Genomic DNA, 15,954 nt, shown 5'->3' with positions numbered 1-15,954 from the left:
GCCCCTAACCTACTCGCATTCTATCTCTGTCTCTCTCAAAAACAAATAAACATTAAAAAAAATTTTATTCAGTAACCTTTTGTGAGCTGCCTCTATATCAAAGACCTGATGACTATTTTAATAAATGAGTTTCCAGCTTACTTTAAAGTAACCTTTTGTGGGCTGCCTCTATAAAAAGCTTCCTTATAATTGCACCAAAAGGCATAAAATACCTAGGAATAAATCTCACCCAATAAATTTCACCAAAGAGATGAAAAATCTACACACTGAAAACTAAATAAAGCTTATGAAAGAAACTGAAGAAGACACAAAAAAATAGAAAAAGATTCCTTGCTCCTGGATAGGAAGAACAAATATTGTTGAAACATCGATACTACCCAAACCAATCTACATATTCACTGCAATCCCTATCAAAATAACACCAGCTTTCTTCACAGAGCTACAACAAATAATGCTACAATTTGCATGGAACCAGAAAAGACCCTGAATAGCCAAAGCAATCTTGAAAAAGAAAACCAAAGCAGGAGGCATCACAATCCCAGACTTCAAGCTATACTACAAAGCTGTAATCATCAAAACAGTATGGTACTGGCACAAGAACAGACACTCAGATCAATGAAACAGAATAGAGAACCCAGAAATGGACCCACAAACGTATGGCCAACTAATGTTTGACAAAGCAGGAAATAATGTCCAATGGAATAAAGACAGTCTCTTCAGCAAGTGGTGCTGGGAAAACTGGACAGTGACATGCAGAAGAATGAACCTGGACCACTTTCTTACACCATACACAAAAATAAACTAAAAATGGATGAAAGACGTAAATGTAAGACAGGAAGCCATCAAAATCCTCAAGGAGAAAGCAGGCAAAGACCTCTTTGATCTTGGCCATGGCACCTTCTTACTCAACATGTCTCTGGAGACAAGGAAAGCAAAAGCAAAAACGAACTACTGGAACCTCATCAAAATAAAAAGCTTCTGCACAGTGAAGGAAACAATCAGCAAAACTAAAAGGCAACCACTGGAATGGGAGAAGATATTTGCAAACGACGTTATCAGATAAAGGGTTAATATCCAAAATCTATAAAGAACTTATCAGACTCAACATCCAAAAAGCCAATAATCCAGTGAAGAAATGGGCAAAAGACATGAATAGACACTTCTCCAAAGAAGACATCCAGATGGCCAACTGACACATGAAAAAATGCTCAACATCACTCATCAGGGAAATACAAATCAAAACCACAATGAGATATCTTACACCTGTCAGAGTGGCTAAAATTAACAATTCAGGCAACAACAGATGTTGGCGAGGATGCGGAGAAAGAGGATCTCTATTGCATTGTTGGTGGGAATGCAAGCTGGTGTAGCCATTCTGGAAAACAGTATGGAGGTTCCTCAAAAAATTAAAAATAGAACTACCCTACGACCCAGCAATTGCACTACTAGGTATTTATCCAAGGGATACAGGTGTGCTGTTTCAAAGGAACATATGCACCCCAATTGTTATTGCAGCACTATCAACTATAGCCAAAGTATGGAAAGAGCCCAAATGTCTAACAATGGATGAATGGATAAAGAAGAAGTGGTATGTGTGTGTATGTATATATATATACATACATACACAATGGAGTATTACTCAGCAATCAAAAAGAATGAAATCTTGCCATTTGCAACTATGTGAATGGAATTGGAGGGTATTATGCTAAGCGAAATTAGTCAGAGAAAGACAAATATCATATAACTTCATTCATATGAGGACTTTAAGACACAGAACAGATGAACATAAGGTAAGGGAAGCAAAAATTATATAAAAACAAGGAGGGGGACAAAACATAAGAGACTCTTAAATATGGAGAACAAACAGAGGGTTACCGGAGGGGTTGTGGGGGGCGGAATGTGCTACATGGGTAAGGGGCATTAAGGAATATACTCCTGAAATCATTGTTGAACTATATGCTAATTTGGATGTAAATTAAAAAATATAAAATTAATAAAAAAAAAGAAAAGAAAAAAAGCTTCCTGTGTAGTCTGTCCCCATTTTAATATGATATTACACCTTGATATCTAGGTTTGATTATCTAGGGTTCCATAGCCCAACATCATCAAACCACATATATTCAGTAGTATTTAAACTCAAGTTAGCCATTCATAATTATTAATAAAATTTAGTGTTTCCTGATAAACTTATCACAGTAAACCCATATTTGTATCCTGAAATAGAAACTTGGCTTAAAGTGAAGTATAAGAACTAAACTCAATGACCTTAGGCTACCTGGCAATCACGAGAGTTACTCTAGAGAAAAAATTTATTCTGTGAGTTTAAACCTATAACATTGAAAGAAATTTCTGCCACAACAAGTTCTCTTATTTTGTATTTTAGAAATATAAAAACAAAGGCAAAACAAAACAAAAAATTCCCCCAGATATCTACACATAGACAGTCTATGATATATTTGCTACGGCAAACTCCAGCCACCACTCCTTTTGAATAATCTTAAGTAGGTTAAACATACTTAGATGGAATCTAGGAATGCCCAGTCAGGATTTCTACTTCCATATTTCTTTCATTAGAAATCAATGAGTCTCCAAGTGGTTCTGGAAGCAAAGCAAGTGCGCCTAGAATAACCAACAGCAATAAATCCTGTTCCTTCTCCTCTTCGAATTTGTTCCCACCATCTCTTCCTTTCATCTCTAATTAATCTTATCCTCCCTCATCCATAACCAGTCACTATATAGTGACAATGGACTTTAAAAAATGATCTACTTAGAAAGTGTGACAGTTTCCAGAGTTCTGGCTATTTCTAACAGAAACTAGCTAATCATTACTTAGTGGGTAACAGAGATCCCTAAAGTAAATAGTTCTTTATAACTTAAAAGTTTTTAAGGGATTTTGGCGGGGGGGGGGGGGGAAGTGTCCAGTACCCAGATACACTGTTCTAGTCACTTAACTATAAGATGCTTCAGATTTTATTAGGAAAGATGCTAGCAGTTCATTTTTTAAAAATATACACACACAGACAGACATACACAGAAGAAATTGCGTTTAGTTTCATTTATTAAGATAATACTTCCAAGTTTTGTATAGAGTGACTTGTAATTCTTTATAACAAAAATAATTTTTCAATCATAGTCATTATTAAAGCCTTGATTTTCACAAAACCTATCCCCCTGAAAACCACATAATTAAAGCTTATAATCATTTTTCCATTTGACATTTGGCTTTTATTAATCCAACAGAGATATCTAACATTTTCATGTGCTAGAATTTAAGATGAAGGTCAAGTGTCAAACCTTTTCAGTTCAAAATAATTTTGTTTTTATAAAACAATCATGCTTCCACAGTATTTAGCTTTACATTTTCTTTAACTGGCCAAGTGAAATACAACAGAAAATTCAACAAGCACTGGTTGCATGGACTAATAGCGTTTTTCCTTTTTGCATGAAATAATACTTGAGGAACTAAGTAGAAACGACTCTAAACTATTTTGTGCAGACGAATTTAAATACACCAGAGGCTTTTTCATCATTCAACTTATTTACGTTGAGTTGGAACTCACCCAAATAATTTGGATAGTCCTAACTGAAGAAAATATTGAAGTTCAGGCAAAGGAAAGAAGGGGAATCATAAGAACACATTGTGATAATAAATCTCAAATTTCTGCAGCATAGCTCTACCATTTTGCTTTGTAGTTTTTTCTTATTATGTTTATTTGTTGTTTTTGTTTTTTGATAAATGGCTATGATTGGATGGATTGATTTGAGACCTGAAGTCATCCTCACCATTATAAGGATTTAAAGGGGGAAAAAAAGTCATACAAATAATACTTCAAATGTCCAGTTGTTTTATCGACTTAGATTTCATGTTATCTCCTAGGTGTATTTTTCTCAGTGAATTTTAGTGAAAATAACATTTGAGAAAGTAATGGTATCTGGTTCTCAAAAGTCCTATGTAAAACTTGCAGTCTTCAAGAATGTACCCCAAATTTGTAGCATTGGGGTGAGGGTCAGGTCAGTGAGTCCTCGTCCTCTGATTCCACAAGCATGTAAACAGTCTTTGCTGCTTATCCATAAAATGATAAATTTATAAGCAATAGCCACTTGAGTCAGCTTGAACACGTTTAGGAAGAACAAATGGCTTTGCTAAAGATAGCCATTCTTGTGTTTGAGAGTTAATTACTCATAGGGGTCTAATTTTACCAGGAAAACTGTAGAAGTTTTACTTTCTCTAGATGAGTGAACAGCAAAGTAAATGCAGTCCATGAATTTCAGACAATATGGAAAGATAATTAATTGCTGCTTAACAAAAGACCATGAGCCAATTCCAAAAAATCTTCTTGAAGTCCATAATTTATAGCCATAAAAGCATCCTAATGTAAATTAATTTAACTTCATGCCTAATGAATCCAAACATTAAATAGAAAATCTTCCCATTTGATAAACACTTCTAAATATAAGTGTATTAGGAATATATGCATATTAAGGAAATGTGTGGAAAAAAAATTTTTTTTTTGCTTTTCTGTATTATCCAATGTTTAACTATGAGCATGTATAACTTTGGAAATAAGGAGGAAGTTGTTTTTAATTAAAGAAGGTACATACAGTTGTAATTCATTACTTGTTACGGCTATTTAACATTCACTTTCTAGTCAAATGTATTCTAACTCCATGATTCTCACACAATGCTCACTATCAGTATTAATTTTCCATAAAATTACTTTTTTTCTCCTGATATGGTTGTCTGAGGTACCACTTCATCATGGAGACTGCAAAGTTCCAGCCACCTGACTCCTACTACAAATCTATTACTGGAAAAAAAAAAACTGAATTAGTGATTTCAAGAAGAAAAAATAACTGTAGGCTCTAGCCCTGTCTGTAACATTTCCCAGTCACATGACCTTGGAAAATGTTCTAGATCTCTCAGCTGCAGCTGCTGCTAGAAATAACAACTGCTTTACCTGGTTTTCATGGGGGCCAAATTCATTGTTGTCTATAAAACATTACAAATGCACCTTATTATATGCTTCTTGATGTAAATTGGCTTCAGTTTAAATTTCAGAGCACTAGAGGTTATTATTATTGGGATTATAATTATAGTAATAGCTAACATTAATAGAGTTTTACCAGAGACCTGCAAAATGCTAGATATTTCACATATGTTATTTTATCTGATCCTTACAAAAGTGCAAGAGAGAAGTCCTAGAATTATCTCCCTCTTATAGATGAGTAACTGAGGCTGAGGGAGTTTAAATAATTTGCCTAAAGAAGAGTTAGAATTGCAAAATAAGACTGTGATACCAAAGCTTACACTTGTATCAAATGTGCCATATTAGGACCAATTTAAAAAGGAAAAAAAAAAAACAGCTTACACTCAGCTATAACAGCAAAAGCACAAACAACAGTAGAAAACAACAAAGTGGACATCATAAAAATTAGAGTTTGGGGTGCCTGGGTGGCTCAGTTGGTTAAGTGTCTGACTCTTGGTTTTGGTTCAGGTCATGATCTCATGGTTCATGGGTTCAAGCCCCACATTGGGCTCTGCAGTAACAGAATGGGGCCTGCTTGGGATTCTCTCTTTCCCTCTCTCTCTGCTCCTCCTTCACTCGTGCCGTCTCTGTCTCTCTCAAAATAAATAAGGTTTAAAACAATTGAAATTAAAATTAAACACTTATGCTTCAAAAGATACTGTCAAGAAAGTGGGAAACCCAAAGAATGGGAGAAAAAATTTGCAAATCATATTATCTAATAAAAGTTTTATCCAAAATAGTTAGGGACTATTATAACTCAATAATAAAAAGATAACCCAATTTAGTCAGAGGCATAGGATCTGAATAGACATTTCTCCAAAAAAAGATACAAAAACACCCAAAAGCAAATGAAAGAATTCCCAACCTTATTTGCCATTGGGGAAACGTAAATCAAAACCACAATGAGATACCGCCTCACACCCACTAGGAAGGCAATAATAAAAAAAGACAGGTATTAATAAGTGTTGAAAAGGATTGGGAAAATTAGAACCTTCATACCCTGCAGTGGAGATGTAAATGATGCAGGCACTTTGAAAAAGCAGTCTGAAAGGTCCTCAGACCATGAAACATAAAGTGACCATATGATCTAGCAATTCCACTTGCTGGTATATGCCCAGGAGAAATGAAAATGTGTGCCTATGCAAAAAATTGTACACAAATGTTCATAGAAGCCTTTTTTATAACAGGCAAAAAAAGTAGAAATAATCCAAATATCATCTGCCGAATGGATAAATGTATATTCCTACAACTAGAATATAATTCAGAGATAAAAAGGGATGATGTACTGACACATACTACAATATGGATGAATTTTGATAACACCACACACTGTTCCATTTATATGAAAGTATGAAATAGGCAAATCTATAGACACTGAAAGTGGATTAGCAGCTGCCTGGAGAGGGGTGGGGTGGGGGAAGAGAATGACTGCTTATGGGTATGGATTTTCTTTTTAGAGTGAAGCAAGTATTTTATTTTTTTTTGTTTGTTTGTTTATTTATTTTGAGAAAGAGACAGCACGAATGGGGGAGGGGCAGAGAAAGAATCTCAAGTAGGCTTTGCCCTGTCAGCTCAGAGCCCAATGTGGGGCTCGAACTCATGAACAGTGAGATCATGACCTGAGCTGAAATCAAGAGTCAGACACTTAAGTGACTGAGCCACCTGGGTGCTCCATGATGAAAGTATTTTAAAGTTGATAGTGGCAGTTCCACATCTCTTCCAAAATCATTGAACTGAATACTTTAAATAGGAAAACTGGTATGTGAATTAGATCTCAATAAAGCTAGTTATTAAGAAAAACAGCATACAGAAATTTGTCAGTGTTGATTTTGAAAAGTTTTACCACATTTTATTTTTGAAATGCATGAATGCATGAAATGCAAATCCTTATTATGGTGACTTTGACACTCTAAGACCTTTCAAATAGGGTGTGCCTGGATGGCTACCGCAAGTGACCATGAGAGGATATAAGGATTGGTCACATGCATCATAAGTTGTGCAAATTGCGTTGTGAAAAAGCTACCATGGCAATAGTAATGCAAAGAAACTGAGGAATGGGCACCACTGATGAAAAACCTCTTATACCAGTTCTACTAATTCACTCCCATGACTTGGATTTCAGGGACTTGAGCAATTGAGAGACAAGCAAGGCTACAAAAATTCCTACCCATCTTGAAAGACAGAGAAGAAACAAAGCATTGTGATTTATAGCCTCTGCCCATGTGCTTTTGAAAAGCAGCCTCAGAGTGGTATTCCAGGGTTTTCATTTAATTTTATTCTATCTGGACATGAAGCCACTAAAAAAAGCCACAAAATTTATCATCGCTGGAACTAGTGGCTAGAAAGGTGGGATGATTAACTGCCCTATAAAATTGCAGTATCCTGTATAAGTTCACTTTTAGGAGCTCTTTACTGAGAAAGACAAGTCATACCAATGCTCTCTCATTTCTGGGTTTTATTTCCATTGGCAATAAGAAATGTATTTGAAACCAAGAAAATAAGGAAGCAGGGAAATGTATTGGCCTTAAGATTTTACGGTAGAAATGCCACTGGGTCACTGGCTGGCATTTGTAAAAGCTTACTGAGAGAAACTTGTATGACTGTCAGAACCTCACCACTATTACTGTTATTTTAGACAATCGCATTCTGGAGAACAGAGCAGAAAAGTGGTTCCATGCCCAGTGGGAGCTGAGAAGGAAAGAAGGAAAACAAGTTATCTCTTCTTCTTTCTAAGGTACAAACAAAACATACTTCACATGAATGGTATATTAAGGATATCACCCACATGATGATATATTGATTTAACTTTGCTGGTATTTGTTTTATAATCATCCCATTTATCTGGTATTCCCTCCCTTTTTCTAGAACCCTGGATCTTTCATTGAAGCTCTTTGTTCACCTAGTTTGTTAGGACACCATGACTAGGAACCAAAATAAACAGTCTCTAATGAGCTTCTCCATTCTTCAGCCATAAAATATCCACATCCTTTCCAAGCCCTGGTTTTCATGCTAGAGTCAACTCAACATCTGGAATCAAAGGCATTTGATTTCTCTCTGTTAAAGTGTTTCTCACAGGCGTGGAGATGACACACCTCTCCTGAGGGCAGTAACCCTCTGAGAGGCTTTGGGCTGTGGAGTCAGCAATCTGTTTGGTACAAGCCGCCATAGGCAAAGCACAAGGTAACTCTCATGATCTCCAACACCCAAACCACTTAATGATCTCTCACGATGTGTACAAAAAATATCACTACTCATTAAATCCTCTCTGACACATGCTTGTTACTTACTGCCTTGAACCAACTTTTCCCAAAATTAAAAAAAAAAAATACAGTGTGATTCCAACCAACACGGTTTATTTGAAGATGTTTATTTATCTATTTTGCTTGATAGATGGAATGGTAAAATGGAGGTTGGAGGTGACCTTGAAAATGTTCAAAGATAAAGATTAAGAACTAATACTCCCAGGGTGATACTGAATCATGCTGCATCAGGAAGATAAAGTTGATGCTTTTTTAAAGTCAGTCATGAGAAAGTTGGTCTCTAGGGTGCTGCTTGTAACCAATTAACCAGATAAATGGTCAGTCAAATCTTAAAATGCTTCTCATTTATCTTAACCTTCTCTTTAACTTGCTTATGTTGTCTGCTCTGTTATACTGCTATACTACTGTTACTCATGATTACTTCTCAGAATGATTCAAAGAGCAGCATGGCATTGGATTCAGAATTCCCAGCTTTGGATGATTTCCCATCTTCAAACTGTATGTGGAATTTGGCTATTGGTGGCATTTTAACCTGTTTTAATCTTCTGTTGCTATTATTTCACCCTTAGAAAGAAAATTACAAATTATAGCATTGAGAGGAAATTTAATATTTTCTTCTCCCTTTTGGTGTCACATTGCATGACTCAAGATTTAAGTTTCATATATATATATAGATATATTTTTTTTTTTGAGAGAGAGAGAGAGAGACAGAGACAGAGAGCAAGCAGAGGAGGGGCAGACAGAGAGAGGGAGACACAGAATCCAAAGCAGACTCCAGGCTCTGAGCTATCAGCACAGAGCCTGATGCGGAGTTCAAACCCACAAATCTCAAGATCATGACCTGAGCCAAAGTCGGTCGCTTAACTGACTGAGCCACCCAGGTGCCCCAAGATTTAAGTTTCAGATCCTGTTCCGAAGGTTGTGGATGCTATTTTTCATTTTCGTGGAGCTCTGATGCTACTGGTAGGGACTCTGACAATAAAACTCCCGAGAGGTGAAGGGAGAAGGAAAGGTGGCTGGCTGAATCTTTCCCTGCTGTGAATCCCAGAAAAAGGGAGCATGACAGAGGCAGGACATGGAGATAACCAGTGGTTCAAGGTTGACCAAGGAAATAAAACTCTACTGTAAGAGCCTTACTTTAAATCCCCTTCACTTATTATTTACATCTTTTTTTTTCATATAAGCAACATGTGGGTAAAGGTCCATAAACATTATAAGTAGCTTTTATCCCCCTAAGAGTAAAACACACAATAATAGAGGACTGAATTACTAACTGATCCTAATAAGCAATTTAAGAGTTCAAAATGGTCACCTTTACAATCAGGTCATTAAAAACAGAAATCATAAACACAAATCATGGTAGTTTAGTGAAAGTCATTTTTATAAAGGCACTTACAAATTACCGTGATCTTAAAATGTCACGCTCTCTTGCTTCCATACACACTTTAGGAAAACGAACTTGAAAGGAAATATTGAGCCAGATTCTCCTCCTTTTGAACTCAGCAGGAGTTCCCACTGGATGAAACCATTGGTAATTAGGGGGCTCTTAATTTTTAAAAGGATTCTCCCTGTATCATCACTTAGCAGGGCTTTTTTTTTTGCGGGGGGGGGGGGGGGTTGTACCAACACCAACTAAGTACCAGGTCACCCTGAAGAAAAATTAATAAATTCCTTGAAATAAAATCTGACTTCTATTCCCAAGAAACCTGAAATGCACTGAAATAGTTTCATATAAATTATGTATATGTGAGCCTCTCTGCAACCTAGGTTTAATTTCCCTCCTGTGTGCTCCATTCTCGCCTGTGTTTCTTCCACCTGAGCCATAGCCACAACTTGTCTATTTACTTGTCTGCCAATCCCTCACATCTCCAAACATACTTGACTTAAGCTCCATGAGGGCAAACACCTTTATAGATTCTTTATTTTACTGAGGTATCCCTCCTCCTGCTCCTATTGTACAGCATGGCACATAACTGTCACTCAATTATTTTCAAAATTGTTAATGTTACCACATGATGCTTTGTTTGCTAGTTTGTCTTCCTTATAAGATTAACTTCTTGATCAATGTAAGTGTAATATAAATCTTTGTATCTCCATTGCCTTCTCCAATGTTTAGGACTGGCCCAAAAAACTGAATAATGTGTTAACTACTCAAACTTTGTATATTTTTAGCCCATGTGATACTATTGCAAATACATGTTGCTCGGCCAATACTCCTGTTCAAATGTATTAAAAGCCAAAAACAGAGTCAAAACGTTTTTCAAGTCTATGGTAAATGTAATGCAAATGTCAAGGTGACTGTGCCCTCATATGACATAACTCACATATTAGGGTTTGCTCAAGGACCATTCTTTAATAACAGTTCTGAGTCATAACTTAAAGCCAATAATACTAAAGTTTCTGGCCAAGATTATTTAATTCTCCTCAATAAGATATTTTCATATTTAACACCCTTCATTACCAAAACATTCTTCCAAATGTCTGACCTTCATTCTATTTATTGGAGATGTGCCAAAATTTTATAAATGGAAAGTCATTCTTTGTTCTACTCAAGAGCAAATGGTCCTTTTTATTTCACCCTCCTTGATGATTCCCGTATCATGTCACTTGACATCTTCCACATTGTCTCCATGTCATTTTACATACACTATAGATGAGATACACATAGCTTTTTAAAAGGTTCACAAACTAGTATAACTCCTTATATGTACTATATTTTACAGTCTCAAATTGCCTCTATAGTTGATTCTGTTTCTGAACACTGTTACTATTAGGAATTGAATTGTATCCCCCCCCCCAAAAAAAAGATGTTTGAGTCTTAACTCCCAGTACCTCTGAATATGATTTTATTTGGTGATAGGATCTTTACAGAGCTGATCATGTTAAAATTAGTTCATTTAGAGTGAGCCCTAACCCAATATGATTGGTGTCCTTATTTTAAAAAGGATGTTTGGACATAGAGACAGGCATCCTGAGAGAATGCCATGTGAAGATGAGGGCACAGATCAAAGTGAGCATCTCCAAGTCAAAGAGTGTCAAAGAGTGCCAGCAAATCACCAGAAGCAGGGGGAGAGGTATGGTACAGATTCTCCCTCACAGCCTCAGAAGAAACCAAACTTGCTGACACATGGATCTCAGACTTCTAGAATTCACAACTGTAAGACAAGAAATGTCTGTTACTTAAGCCACCCAGTTTTTGGTACTTTGTTACAGCAACCCTAGCAAACTAATACACTGGCACTCAGCAACAGAAAAACTCCATGTTAGGATGATGCATACAGAGGGTCACTGAACAAAGGTGATATCTGAGGATTTAAGATAAGGTTAAAAGTTGAAGAAAAAAGCCAATGGCACAGCACAGGCTGCAGATGTGGAACTGGACAGGTGCATTTGGGGGAAGGTGATCTCCATAATTCAGAGAAGATACTGGGCCTACTTCACAGAAGAGGAGGGTTAAATTTAGAGAAGAGGAATTCTTTTTAGAGCCTAGGGGTGAAGATGAAAAAATATCAGTATAATAATCATGCTAATAATCATACTAATGACAGTCTTTACCATTTACTAATAACCTATTCTATGTCTGGTATTACTTGCTGTTGTTTAATACATGGAAAGTACTTATGTGTTAACTTAGAGTGTGTTTTTGATGAGATTTATATTTAAATCATGAGCTTTGGGGAAGGCAGATTGTCCTCTGTAACACTGGTGTGTCTTGTCCAATCAGCTGAAGGCCCAAATAGAACAAAAGGCTGGCCTCCTGAAGCAAGAGAGAATTCTCCAGTGTACTGCCTTCAGAATAAAATGGGAACCTCAGCCCTCCTGGGTCTTCAGCTGCCAGCCCACCCTGAAGATTTTGCACGTGCCAGCCTTCATAATCACATGAGCCAATTCCTTATAATTTATTATACACACACACACACACACACACACACACACACACACACACACACACATATCCTATTGGTCTGTTTCTCTGAGAACCCTAATACACATAATAAACATTCAATTCAGTGAATGTTAGATATCATAATAATGCTGAGCTGTGTTAAATGAGGATAACTGTACTGATGAGCATAGGAATCATCATTGGAAGTTAAGTAAGTTGCCCAAGATCACACTGTTAATAAGTCACAAAGTAAGGATTCCAGCCAGGTTTGTCTGATTCCAAAGTACATGCTTCTCCCACTATATATTGCCATCTAAGAGCTGACAATGAGGATTAGATACCAAGTAGAATGTGAGACTATCTTCTCAGAGTATAGAGTGGATGAACTAAGGAACTCAAGGAAGGTCAAGAACAACCACCTTGGGGGAAAAACTAGCTGAGTGGTTTTCAGACTGGCCCCACCATCTAGTATTCCCTAGAGATACTTCAAGGAGTTCACCAGCTTTTGATTTGAGATGTCAATATTTTTAAGTGTTTTACTATTTTAAAAATAGGAACTAAAAACGTCACATATTTTCATATTATACTGTATTATATGACAATTTTAGCATACTGGATTCACCAAAACATTTTCCTGGACAGCCAAGCTAACTGACTTAGTGTCCACTCTATAGGAAAGGTTTCCCTCACATCTCTTTGCACACATTGAAAAATATTACAATCTGTCATTGGTTATTTCCACACTGCATAAGTGAGCATGTCACTGCAAACACATGTGGGCCAAGCTCAGTTAACAACTCACCACATCTCTGGCATACCTGCTCACACAAGGTATCATCCCAGAATAGAATTGTGCAATTTCCAGGTAATGATAACAGGCCACACAAGATATCATTGTGGTTTTATAATACTTTATTCTGCTTACACATCTATATGGTGACATTGATTATAAAATTCACTACTGAGGTGCCTGGGCGTCCAATTCTTGGTTTCAGCTCAAGTCATGATCTCACAGTTCATGGGTTCAAGCCCTGCATCAGGCTCTGCACTGACAGCACAGAGCCTGCTTGGGATCCTCTCTCTCTCCCTCTCTCCCTGCCCATTCCTTTCTCTCACTCTCTCAAAATAAATAAACAATTTTTTAAAACACTCATCAATGTAGTACTAGCCTTCCCCAAAAAAGAAACACTACATTAAAATACAGTTTTTAAAGAAACTTTCAATATCATATACTTATTCAGACAATAACCTACCACTTTCTCCTTACTATCATAATTAAATTTTTCTTCTAACCCTTTTTGACATTCAGATCAAAAATATTCTTTTGACCCACTCTTGGCAAGTCACAGCTATGAAGAGGGTTACTGTGCCAAGCTGCATGCATAACGCCTTCACCTGTAGGACAGGCAGAATCATTTCAAGGCACAGTGATATGCTGACCTTGGACAACTTCTACTTTCATTAGAGTCTGGTTGACAAACTTCACACTAAATATTAACGGTTTCTTTCAAAACTAAATCACAGAGTAATCTTTCTCAAGAAATGTCAAGCAAGAAACTAAATTTAAGTTAACAGTCAACCCCGTGAGGGGCAACCAGTGCAAGTAATTCAATTGAGGTCACAGGAATATATACCTTCATTATATTGCTGAGTTTCCATACTACAATTCGTTCCTGGGCCTGATGGCTGACAAGCTTCCTTTGACATCAGTTATAAGAGGCATCTCAATTTCAGAAACATAACACTGTGAAAAAGGCAAACATAGAGGACCAAGAAAATACTGCATAAATGTTATGTAATCATTTTAGCCCTCATCTGGGTGTAAGAAGTTAACTATATCTTTGTACTTATGGAAGACTTCTTGTCTTCTATCATCACTTTTATTTGTATATATTGCAGTTCCAAGGAAGATTTCATTTGGAAATTGGGATTCACTAACGAAAGCATGTTTAAAAAAAAAACAACTGTGAAAACCACTGCAACTAGGAAAATCCAAAACTTGTATATATACAAAGTATCAAAACATCAACTCAAAGAACCATCTGACAGGTGATGCTACCTCTTCCTTCAGTCCTAAGGTACAGAATAAGAGTAAACATAGAGAAAAAGATGACAAAAATGATGAACATCTAAGAATTGGTGATCACAGCAGGATCCCACCCAGGGTAGATGGTGGTGAGGGGAACACTGAAGTCATTGAACCCAGAACACAGCTGAGGTCTAAAGTCGATAATAGGAAGAGTGGATGTAAAAACTCAACAGAAGGCCTGGAGCAGTAGGTTTAATGAAAAGGAAAATGACAGGAAGGTGGATTTGGAAAATGAGAAAAAAAAAAGAAAAAAAAAAAAGAAAAAAAAAAAGAAGGGTGATGGCTAGTACCTGGATGGAACAAATCAGGATAAGAAGCGCAGTCTGGTTTTGTACAACTGAGCTACTCCCATGTAACAATGGTTGGCTATTGGCATGCTTTTGGCTGACCGCATCTTTCACTCTTCAACTGGACATTTAGAATTTTAAAGGCCTCATTAACCTAAGACAATGCCCTTTCCTCCCCCTCCCCATCCTCTTTTTCATTCCCTACTACCCCAAGGAGCTTGTCACATGGATCTAAACAAAGCATCTGTGGGAAGGCATGTTTCTGGCACTTCCAAGAAGAACAGAGTCTAATGCATTATTTAAATATTTTTATAATGCTTGTATCAAAAAATAATAAATTTCAGAGACAAGAAAATTAAGAAAATCTATTTTAAAAATTAAGTGAAATTATAGCATTCGCCAATTTCATTCTAGACTTTTGGATAGTGTGATGCACTGGTTAAGAGTAGCATTCTGGGGGCATCTGGGTGGCTCAGTTGGTTAAGCGTCAGACTTTGGCTCAGGTCATGATCTCATGGTTTGTGAATTTGAGTCCCGCATTGGGCTCTCTGCTCTCAGTGCAGAGCCGGCTTTGAATCTTCTGTTTCCCTCTCTCTCTGCCCCTCCCCTACTCGCACATCTCTTTCTCTCTCCCTCTCAAAAAAACAAACAAACAAACAAACAAACAAACATTAAAAATAAATGTAAAAAAAAAAAAGAGTAGAGTTCTGGATTTAGACCAATATAAATACACATCTTGACTTCACAGTAATTAGCTTAGTAATAGCTAGGTGACCTTGCATAAACTCTTTACAATCTTTCTAAACCACTTATTTCTTACAAGTAGAATCTGTTTAGAATTGAAGAGTTCACTGAGGTAATAAAGGCAATCCCTGGTACATGGAAAGTGCTCAGTAAATGTCAGGAGGTACTGGAAGACAAAACTACAGATTTCAGGAATTATAGAAGAGGAAATTCTGAATTCTGTGACACATTAAACTATGTGTTTCTATTGTTAATTTACTGAAAAATATGGTGAACTTTCAAAATTCCCTTCCTTGGACACTAAGGTTGAAAAAGAGGAATGTTGGGAGAGAGAAGGTTCATAATAGCACTGGGAGAAGATGGAATCACTTCCATATCCCCCATTGTAGGATTATGTGGTGGAATCTATCATTTGTCCTCAACTCTAGTTTTTGTTGTTTTATTTTTTTTCTTTTACTAAGGTTGAGAAGCAGTAGTTGGGCCATTTAAACCCATTTTCCTAAGACTGACATAATGGTTTACAGACTTCAGTAGGCAAAAAGAGTCACCTGGAATGTTGAAAAAAAATGAGGTTGCCCCCTCCCACGGATTTTAACTTAGTAGGGATGGAGTGGGATCTAGGAATCTGCATATTTGATGTGATATATATATATAATTTAAT

At 36.7% G+C, this 15,954-nt stretch overlaps 1 protein-coding gene across 3 annotated transcripts in view; it reads right to left on the bottom strand.

Annotated features, from left to right (window-relative positions):
• Positions 1–15,954, bottom strand: part of CFTR (CF transmembrane conductance regulator) — a 188,512-nt gene that overhangs the window by 161,645 nt on the left and 10,913 nt on the right. The gene's annotated exons all lie outside the window — the stretch shown is intronic.

This window comes from Prionailurus viverrinus, chromosome A2 (genome assembly GCF_022837055.1).
Source record: "Prionailurus viverrinus isolate Anna chromosome A2, UM_Priviv_1.0, whole genome shotgun sequence".
Lineage (NCBI taxonomy): Eukaryota > Metazoa > Chordata > Mammalia > Carnivora > Felidae > Prionailurus > Prionailurus viverrinus.
This window is presented reverse-complemented; position numbering and strand designations above follow the sequence as displayed.